Below are 10999 nucleotides of genomic sequence, written 5' to 3'. Positions count from 1 at the left end.
GGCGATGTCGGAGGAAGTCAAAGCGGGATATTTTTTTTCCAATGTTCCTTTGAAGGGAAAAAAAACACAAGACCTCCTCTTCTGCCTCCGGACCTCCTACTGTACTGTCCATCCTTCGAGGGGGAAACTAAGTCCATCATCTGTCTCCTCTGAGAGGCTCTCACCATCGGGGGGAGTTCTCTCATAGAGACTCCTCTTCGGAGGATTGCTGGTATAGATGAGCTTGCTGTTCCCACGTCTCAGAGATCACCCTCTGCATCGCCTGAGAGATTGCCTTTGACCATCGGTGAAAAGGCGCTTCTTTGGCCTTGGCTTTGCAGCCGTACCCTTCAGAGGAGCTTCGGCTTTAGTCGTCTTCTGGCCTTCAACCTTCGTCCATTCCTGGTCATTATCCTGACAATGCTGCCGTAGTCCTCGGCTGTGGACTCTTCTGTGGATCGTTCGCGATCCCTAACAGTGGATGTTCGCCCTTTCAAAGGGCACATCCCTGGTCCAGTTCGACCTTTGTGCCGACCTGCCGTCATCCTTCTTGTCTCCTGTACATCATTCGGATGTTCTTCCAAAGTATTCAGCTGAGCGCCAACACTCTCCAGCTCGCCAGCGCCCTGCAGTGAACCATTGCTCTCCAACAGCAAGTCAGCATCAGCTTTTATTCCAACACTTTCTAGAGTGTCTTCGCTCTCAAATGCGTCAGTTCTCTCCAGCATGACCACCAGCCTTCTCCTGCTCGTCCTCAGCACCCTCCAACCCCCCGCGATCTGTCGATCGCCAGCGCTCTTCAGCGTAGCTCCTCCATTCCAAAGAGCACCGTTTGCTATCGCTTGCCAGCCAACCTACACTTGCCAGTGCAACAGCGCTCCCCAGCTCAAGCTCGTCAGTGCTCCCCAAGACATCAGCGCTCTCATGCGCAGTCGTGGTCTCCGGCTTGCCAACACTCTCCTGCAGGAAAGCGCTCTCCAAACCAGCATGTGCCAAAGCTCTCTCCAGCTTATCAGCACCCTATAGCTCGCCGGTGTTCTCCAACGCCCACCTGCGTTCCAGTGCTCTCCTGCGCATTCACTGGAAACTGCGCACCAGCATCCTCCTGCGCAGTGCCTTACTGCGCCCTAGCGCTCTCCTGGGCGCCACCGCTCTTCTGCACAGAAGCTCTCTCCATCCCACCAGTGCTCACATATGCGCATGCGCTCACCGGCGCACTTGCGCCATGGCAATGAGCAGGCTCTACAAGCTCCTATGTTTATTGAGCATCAAATTGACAGGTCACCATCTCCTCATTCCCATCCCCGCAAATGCATTACAGTGCTACCGGCGGGGAAAGGGTAAGGGGTCTGCACAGAAGGGTTCAGGATCCCGAAGCTGCTTTCCTCGATGGTGGACCCATCAACAGCAGAGACTCTTGACAGGGAACCTTGGGTCCCTTTCCCTTCAGGGGATCTTTCTGACAGTGCATCAGTCAGTCAGCAGCCATGGTTCAGTGCTATGCTCAGAGTATTGGTGCAAGCCTTCAAGACTTCTCTGTCTGCCATCTCTTCGGAGCAACTTTACAGCTCCAGCAGACGTACTGCAAGGAACCATGGCTTCTTGTTCTCCCCTGTAGGGGTAGAGGAAGAGAGAAGTCTCTGAAGCATTGCTTCCTTGAGGGTAAAGGTGACTCCTATTAGGCCATCAAGGCCTGCTTTTCCTGCATCTTCCAACGGACACTCCTACCTCACTCCTGCCGAGAAAATCGCGTGAGGGAGGGGCTTCCTCTCTTCCACCTTCGGAGGAAGTTTCCCCTCGCACGGATAGTTCTCCACCACCGATGGAAGTCAGGAGGGACATGACAGTCCAGCCTTCGTTGCTTAAGTCCTACCTCCTTCCTCGGATGGAACTTAAGGACTCCAAGACTCTTCCAAAGTTCTCTTCAAGGACCTCTAAGCCTACACATGCAGCCAGTCACTCGAGCTATGTCCACAACCCACCCCGCCGAGAAGAGCTCTTGGGGGTAGAAGAAGGAGACTTTGCTGCCAGTTCAATGTCGGAAGGAGAGCAGAAAGTGTCACAACATGCATTCTGGCAGGTTTGGACTCTCATGAAGGTTCTCAATTTGTTTACCAGTCCAGAAATACCCCCTAAAGAGGGCAAAGACACGGTCTTAGACCATGTCATTTACACCCAGAAGCCGGCAAAGACCAGTGCCGCCTTGCGTTGGTCTCAGGAGCTGAGGGGTGCCAGAGCTAAGATTGCCCTACAGTCTTCTGTGGTTGGTGTTGTGGAAGGGGTATCTCTCCTCTCGATGACACCATTCCAGCAATAGCAGAGTTCTTCGTGTATTTACGTCAAGAAATGCGCCTGTCATTCATGGCGGTAAAGGCTATCGCTCAGCCTTAAGCCTCTCGACGACAGTGTAAACACCTGCCTTTTCACCTTTTTGGGACCTCAAATGCCTCTTGAGGGCAACTTTCTTGTTGAAGGCTTTTCCGCACCCCTCGCACATGTGCCACTTCACCGCGTGAGTCTTTTCTTGCTTCGTCATCTCATACTTGATGTTGAATCTCTTTCCACAAACGCTGCACACGAAGGGCTCCTCCCCCGTATGCGTTCGTACATGACGCCGGAGGTTGCCACTCTGAATGAATCGCCTCCCATAAACTGCCCACACAAATGGTCTCTCCCCCGTGTGCATTCTGGTGTGCTTGTTCAGGCCACTTTTGCCAACGAAGCTCTTCCCGCATTCCTTGCAGACGAACGGCTTCTCCTCGCTATGGGTTCGGATGTGCTGGTAGAAGCCCAAATGGAATCGGAACGTCTTTCCGTACTCGTTGCAGAAATACAGCTTTTCTCCCATGTAAATTCTCATGTTTTTTTCATAGCATAGACTCCAGCCTGAATTTCTCCCCGCGCTCCTTGCAAACAAACAACTTTTCCTCATGGGTCCGTAAGTGCTTCTTCAGTTCGGGCTCCCCCACGAAATTTTTCCCACATTCTACGCAGACAAATGGCCTCTCCCTGAAATGGATGTGCGCGTGTCTGAGCAATTCATTCTTCCTTATGAAACTTTTTCCACATTGACTGCAATTGAATGGCTCAGTAACTCACTGTCCAAAGGAAAAGGCAACCCTTTTGGCTGATGTTTTTGACAGCAAATAAAGTAATGAAAAACTTGAACTTCCTCATTCTTGTTTTCCTGAGGCTAAACTAACTAGTTTAGCTTTTCGATCTCGTGAAATTAAAGCTCTGTTGATGGACCTTGATGCTTATGGAGGCGTAGACCCAAAATTTATTTTTCCTTTCTTTTTTATAAAGACAGCAGATTTCTTAGCTCCAAAGTTATCTGTTATTTTGCACAAGTTAGCAAGAAGAGGAGCTTTTAGCACTTGTTGGAGAATTGGTAATGTTACTCCTCTATGTAAATGTGTTTGTGGTAGCTCAAAACCCACTGATTACCTCTCAATTTCCATAACTCCCATATTATCTAAAGTTTTTGAACGTCTTCTGGCAAAACGTCATAATAGGTTTGCTGAAGGTAATCATCTATTCCCTAGTTTGCAATTTGGTTTTCGTAAAGGCCTTGGAGCATGTGATGCCCTTCTTAGAATCTCCAATGCTGTACAGAAATCCCTTGATTGTGGTCAGGAAGTTCGTATGATTGGCCTTGATTTTAGTGCTGCCTTTGACCGTGTTAATCATGAGGCCTTTGTTTTCAAACTGAAACAGTTGGGAGTGGGTGGGTCGTTTCTTAGCATTATTATTGATTTTTTAAGTAATAGATCTCAAAGAGTTGTTGTTGATGGGCACCATAATGAGTATAGGAATGTGATATCCAGTGTTCCACAGGATGGTGTTCTTGGCCCATTACTTTTCATACTATATACACATATGTGATTTGGCCTTGAAAACAAGCTTGTTGCTTATGCAGATGATGCTACTCTCTTTCCATCAATTCCATCCCCTGAATGTAGATCTGGGGTTGGTGAATCCCCTAATAGAGATTTAGCTGAAATTAGTGCATGATGCAAATTATGGGGTATGAAGTTGAATCCTAACAAAACTCAAAGTATGATTGTAAGTAGGTCAAGGACGGTGGCTCCTCAACATCCGGATCTCAGTATTGATAATGATTCTTTAAATTTGTATGACTTTTAAAATTTTAGGTGTGATTCTTGACAGCAAATTGACTTTTGAGAAACACATGAGGTCTGTGTCTTCTTCAATTGCACAAAAAAATGGCTTATTGAGAAAGTCTTTTAAGATTTTCGGTGATCAATCTATTCTGAAGAAGTGTTTTAATTCTTTCATTCTACCTTGTTTTGAGTATGTTCTCCTCTCTGGTCTTCAGCTGCTGATTCTCATCTTAATTTGTTGGACAGAAACTTACGGTCTATTAAATTTCTTATTCCTGATCTAGATATTAATCTTTGGCACCGTCGTTCAATGCCTAAGATTTTTCATAACTCTGACCATCCTTTACAATCAGAACTCCCTGGACAATAGTATCCTGTTCGTTATACTAGGCAGGCAGTTAATTCTAATAGCCAGGCCTTCTCCATTATGAGGCTCAATGCTACACAGTATTCTAGGAAGCTTTATTCCAGCTGTTACCAAGTTATGGAATAATCTTCCTAATCGGGTAGTTGAATCAGCAGAACTTCAAAAGTTCAAAGTTGGAGCAAATGTTTATATGTTGACCAGGCTGACATGAGTCTTTTTATAGTTTATATATGACATATCTGTTTTTGACGTTGTTAATAGTTTATATATGACATATCTATTTTGACGTTGTTACTGTTTTTAGAATGATTTATTGTTAGTTTGTTCCCATCATTTATTTATTTCCTTATTTCCTTTCCTCACTGGGCTATTTTTCCCTATTGGAGCCCTTGGGCTTATAGCATCTTGCTTTTTCAACTAGGGTTGTAGCTTGGCTAGTAATAATAATAAAAATAATAATATGGGTTCTCAGATGCAGTTCAAGGTTTATCTTCACGCAAACCAACTTATCGCAGGCGAGGCAGTCGAACGGCTTCTCTTTAGCATGAGTCTTCATGTGCCTGTTCAAAGGATCTTTCAGAGAGAAGCTTTTGCCGCACTCAGGGCAAGAAAAAGTGGTTCTGACCAGTGTGGGCTCTTCTCTCGAGCCTGACAAGGTGACCTTTCTGTCGGAATCTCTTGCTACATTCCTTGCAACGAAACGGTTTGCCGCCCGTGTGCAACATCAGGTGATTCTTAAGACTGCACTTGTAGCTGAAGCATTTTCTGCGCACATCACACACAAACTGGTTTTCTTTTCTATGGCCCTTCTCAGCAGGAGGCTGCTCATTGCTAAAAGTCAATACCTTTCCAGATTCTAAATACATGTCTTCTTTTACTTCTTCATCGCTGATATTGTCAGAAAGCAAAGGCTGCCCCTTTTCCTTTTCTGAAAGAGTTCCTCTCTCAAAGAAATTTTGCTTGGTCATCATCTTCTCGTGTGCTTTCCTCTCCATTTTCCTCATAAGTCTGGATCTTTTCAGTTTTAATTTTCACTTTATTGGATGGAAAAAACAATTGTTCATCATTGAAAGTTGTCACGAACAAATGTGTTTCTGTATCGTCTTCGCTCGGAGACTTTACTGTGAAACTCTTAAATTCTCCCCCACTTACTGTCAATGCTTGTATATTTTCAGCTTTAATTTCCATCTTATTCTAATTAAAACTCTACATTAAATAACTATTCCTTCACCACATTGAGTACAACCAAATAAGCCACTGCTTGGAATTCATAGCTTTCATCTTGGCTCTTACATTTCAGTAATAAATTATTACAAAAATGTTATCAGGGTCAGATTAAATCAATAATAAAATTAAGGTAACTTTACGTAAAACCTCTGTACATTTGATATCACACTATTGTATGTATATATTCAGTATTTTTAAAAGGACTTGAAATAAATGAGGAGTCTGAGAAGTATATATCCAATGACAAGTCCAAATGAGCTAATTGATAACTTTCATTTCACTCATCACAAAAACAGCAATCGCTGTTTTGATAAGAATTAATTCCTACTGATAAATTTTAACAAAACGTAAGCATTTATTCTTCCATATGTTATCAACAAGAAATACTATTTTCATTGATATTCTAATACAATTAAACTTCATATATCTGATTTTGAAATAAAATCAATTTTGTTTGTAGTCAAATAATATTTCAAAGCAATATTCCTTCACAGTTCTTAAAAGAATCCCCTTTTATGCAAGTCTCATTAAACAGGATTATAAACAGGAACGGCTATTATGAAAAAGGCCTTGTTAACTCTACCATCTTTGTCAGTGTTCTCAGTGTAAAAGTTCTACAAATGGACAAGTCCTACAAAACCTTAAAATTACCTTATTCTGCTTTCTCCTTCAATGTTGTAGCTCCTTTCTGTAAATTATTCTCTTCTCAATTGGTATCGAATGCTGCACAGATATTGCATATAGTCTAGTTTTGTAAAAGGATAAAACTTGAAGATGTTTTTACTCTAACAAGAATTGCAGTGACATCACAAACCTCTTCTTCAAATCTCTGACATATTCTTGACTTGTTCCTCTCCAACGCATCTTTCCAACTATAAAACCTGAAAGTCATTAAGTGTGTTAAAAAAATAAACACCAACACACTTTATAAAATCTAGATCAGTAAATTTCTAAAACAAAGGCAATTTTTTTTTTCAACAAATTCCTGATGACTTTTAATAGAATCAACTTTTTGCATCACACAAACACCCAGCCATCTGTAAATTGTCCAGTCAGAGCTAAACTACCATCTCTGTAAATTCCTCTACGTCTGCTTCAGGTGAGAGGAGAATAGGATGCCCTTCAGCTAGCCTCCAAAACTTTCCTCATTCAAAAATACAGTAGATTTCTTTTAATTTGTGTTTTTCCTTGCCATACAAACCCGAGGCCTTTAATTAGGGAGATTTCAGTACAGCACTTCAGCTTGACCATAAATTGGTCGTTAAACTTTGCTAACAAACGGTTATCCAACTGGTGAGGGTGTGCAGCGATGAGCCCCACCTCCTCTCCGGTCAGAGAGCATTCTCTCTTGACCTTCGACCCAGGTCTGAGAAGGGTTGTTGAGGAGGTAAGTTTGGTTAAAGATTCAGGTTTATATAATTAAGAAAAATACAAATTACTTTAAAAACTTGTCATTTATTCCTACGCAACATACAAACCATTTAATTGGGAAGACTCACTGCTTGGTGGGTTGGAAGTCCCCTGTAACCAAAAATGGAGTTTTTATGATAAAACAAAGTTTCATGAATACTTACCTGGCAGTTATATATACATAGCTAATAATCTCTATTTCGGCAGAATTTTTCTAAACGTGGCAACCGCCTTGTGGTGGTTGGGTGGTAACACCCGTTAAAGGGTGGTAGGAGGAATCATTCCCGTTTTCTGTTCTTCAGTTCATCTATGCCCGACCTGTCTCCTGAGGGGAGGTGGGTGGGCCTTCGAATGTATATATAACTGCCAGGTAAGTATTCATAAAACTTTGTTTTATCATAAAAACGCCATTTTTATTAATAGAACTTACCTGGCAGTTATATATACACATAGCTGATTAACACACTTGGAGGAGGTTGATAGACAGTAAACATCGTTGGGGAAACAACCAAAAAAGCTGTAGGATAAATAAACACCTTGATTCCTTACCTGCTAAGGTAGCTGACTTCAAAGGTTCCTGCCTCTTGAGTCGCTTTCCCTTAGGAGTGTCAGCCAGGATGTGACCTGCAGTGCTGAAAACACTCAATCGAGTCTGTCAACGGGGTGAGACCAACAATCTGACTAGATTTCAGGACTACCTATTGCCCAAAATAAAAACTGCAACCTTACCATAACCAACCACCTAACTTTTGCAAAGTAGATAAAAATTATCTAACTAGACTGAGGTGACTGTACACAAGTTGAAGTCCTCAGACAACCAATAAAAACACCAACCTACGCACAAGTATACAAAACTAAGGTTGAGGGGAGGTAGTAACTCCTTTGCCTAATACAGAAGCCGTAGCTACGTATGGGCCCAAGGTATAGCATTTCTCATAATCCACTCTCATCTCTCTGAGGTTATGAGAGGCGAACACAGAGTTGCTCCTCCAGAACGTCGCATCCATAATTTGACGGACCGACATGTTCTTGCGGTAAGCAAGCGAGGTCGCAATGGCTCTCACTTCGTGAGCCTGCACTTTTAAAAGTTCGAAGTGTTCCTCCTCACACAAGAGATGCGCTTCTCTATAACTTCCCACAGGAAAAAAGACAAAGCGTTCTTGGAAAGGGGCTTCTGAGGATCTTTCACAGAACACCACAGGGAGCTAGAAGAGCCTCTCACATTTTTCGTGCGAGACAAGTAGGCCTTGAGGGCTCGTACTGGACAGAGGAGCCTCTCTTGCTCTTGAGCCACTAGGTTGGTCAAGTTAGGAACCTCAAAGGTCCTTGGCCAGGACTTAGAAGGGTTCTCGTTCTTAGCGAGAAAGTCTAATCTTAAGGCACAAACTGCCCCATTCAGATTGAAGCCTACCTGCTTTTCAATTGCATGGACTTCACTGACTCTTTTCGCTGTTGCTAAGGCCAAAAGGAAGAGGTTTTTCTTGGTAACCTCCCTTAGGGGAGCCTGTGAGATGGGCTCAAATCTCTTGGTGCACAGAAATTTAAGAACCACATCAAGGTTCCAAGAAGGGGGCTTTAACTGGACCTGCTTGGTTGTCTCAAAAGACTTCAAGAGGTCATGTAAATCCTTATCGCGAGACAAGTCCAAGCCTCTATGCCGACAGACAGAAGCGAGCATACTTTTGTACCCCTTGATATTGGACACAGCCAGCTTAGCGTCCTGCCTGAGGTACAACAAGAAATCCGCAATCTAGCTCACAGAGGTAGTGGATGAGGAAATCTTGTGCTTCCTACACCAAGCCCTAAAAGTCTCCCACTTGGACTGGTAGACCCTCTGTGAAGAGACCCTCCTCGCTCTGGCGATAGCTTTCGCAGCTTGCGCTGAAAATCCTCTCGATCTGACGAGCTTCTCGATAGTCTGAAGGCAGTCAGATTGAGAGCGAGGGGGTTTTGATGATACCTCTCGAAGTGGGGTTATCTGAGCAGATTTGGACTTGCAGGGAGGCTTCTTGGGAAGTCCATCAACAAGTCCACCACCTCCGAGAACCATTCCCTCATCAGCCAGAACGGAGCTATCAGGATCATTCGTCCCGAATCGAGGAGAGCGAATTTCCTGACTACCAGATTGATGATCTTGAACGGGGGAAAGGCATATGTGTCCATCCCCGTCCAATCCATCAAAAAGGCGTCTACTGCTATTGCCTCCTTGTCCGGAACTAGGGAGCAATAGATGGGGATCCTCTTGGATAAGTTGGAGGCGAAAAGATCGATGAGGGGTCTCTCCACAGCCTCCAGAGACTCTGACAGACCTGTTGGTTGAGGGTCCATTCTGTGGGAAGGACCTGCCCTTTCCTGCTGAGCATGTCCGCCCTCACATTTCTCTGTCCCTGAACAAACCTCGTCAGCAGACTTATCTTGTTCTCCTTCGCCCAAAGAAGGAGCTCCCTTGCTGTCTCGAACAGAGACAGAGAGTGAGTCCCTCCTTGCTTCCTGATGTAAGCAAGAGCTGTAGTGTTGTCTGAGTTGACCTCCACAATCTTCCCAGACACCAAGTCTTTGAAGGCCTTTAGCCCCAGAAAAATGGCCATCAGCTCCTTGTTGTTGATGTGCCATCCCAGCTGAATTCTTTCCCAATAGCCTGAGACCTCCTTGCTTCCTAGTGTTGCCCCCCAACCTGACTCTGATGCGTCTGAAAACAACACTAGGTCTGGGTTCTTCTTGTGTAAGGAGATCCCTTCCCCTAACAAGGCTGGATCCAGCCACCACTTCAGAAGATTCTTGACTTCTGTTGGAATGGGGAAGGAAAAGGAGTCTTCCTGCGTCTTTCTGTTCCACGTCTTCGAAAGAAAGTGCTGAAGAGGCCTTAGATGGAGTCTCCCCAGAGAGACAAACTGTTCGAGGGAGGATAGAGTCCCCAGCAAACTCATCCACTCCTTCGCTGAGCACCTCTTCTTGTCAAGGAAAGTTCTGATTTTTACGAGACACTTGGTCTGTCTTTCCTGTGAGGGAGAAGCCCGAAAAAGAACTGAATTCAGAACTATCCCCAAATAGAGAATAGTCTGATTCGGCTTGATCTGAGACTTCTCCCTGTTGATGACCAGTCCTAGATCTTGAGCCATCATAAAAGTCTTCCGTAAATCCTCCAGACATTTCTCCCTCGATCGTGAACGAATCAGCCAATCGTCCAGATAGAAGGATATCCTTATCCCCACCTGATGCAGCCAGCCTGACACATTCGCCATTATCCCGGTGAAGACTTGAGGAGCCGTGCTGAGACCGAAGCAAAGAGCTCTGAATTGGAAGCACTTGCCCTGCATTACAAATCTCAGATACTTCCTTGAAGTCGGATGGATGATTGATTGATTGATTGAAAGCGGGGACATGGAAATACGCGTCCTGCAAGTCGAGGGACACCATCCAGTCCCCTGGACGTACTGATGCCAGCACCGACTGAGTCGTCTCCATGGAGAACTTTGTCTTCTCCACAAAGACATTGAGAGAGCTGACATCCAGGACGGGTCTCCATCCGCCCGAGTTCTTGGGGACCAGAAACAGGCGATTGTAAAAGCCTGGGGAGGATAGATCCCAAACCGGTTCTATCGCTCCCTTGTCTAGCATTTGGTCGACTAGGTCTATTAGGGCCTTCTGTTTCCCCGGATCTGTGTACCGGGCTACTAAGGCCAGCGGAGCATCTGCGAAAGGAGGTTTCTTCAGAAAGGGGATCTTGTATCCTTCCTGGATGACTGAGAGGGACCAGGTGTCCGCCCCTCTCCTCTTCCAAGACTGCCAAAAACCTGACAGTCTTGCGCCTACTGTCTGGAGGAGACGAACTTCATTTTCTGGAGCGAGGTCTGAAAGAACCCCTGGTAGATCTTGGTCCTGATTCTTGCCT

The 10999-nt window shown here is 44.8% G+C and overlaps 1 pseudogene; it reads right to left on the bottom strand.

The window, feature by feature from the left end:
• Positions 1–2353: 2353 nt before the first annotated feature.
• Positions 2354–5658, bottom strand: LOC137637182 (gastrula zinc finger protein XlCGF57.1-like; annotated as a pseudogene).
• Between the last annotated feature and the right edge of the window lie 5341 nt (positions 5659–10999).

This window comes from Palaemon carinicauda, unplaced genomic scaffold, assembly GCF_036898095.1.
Source record: "Palaemon carinicauda isolate YSFRI2023 unplaced genomic scaffold, ASM3689809v2 scaffold57, whole genome shotgun sequence".
NCBI classification, from domain to species: Eukaryota; Metazoa; Arthropoda; class Malacostraca; order Decapoda; family Palaemonidae; genus Palaemon; species Palaemon carinicauda.
The sequence above is the reverse complement of the archived record's forward strand: the minus strand, read 5'-3'. Positions and strand labels throughout refer to the sequence as shown.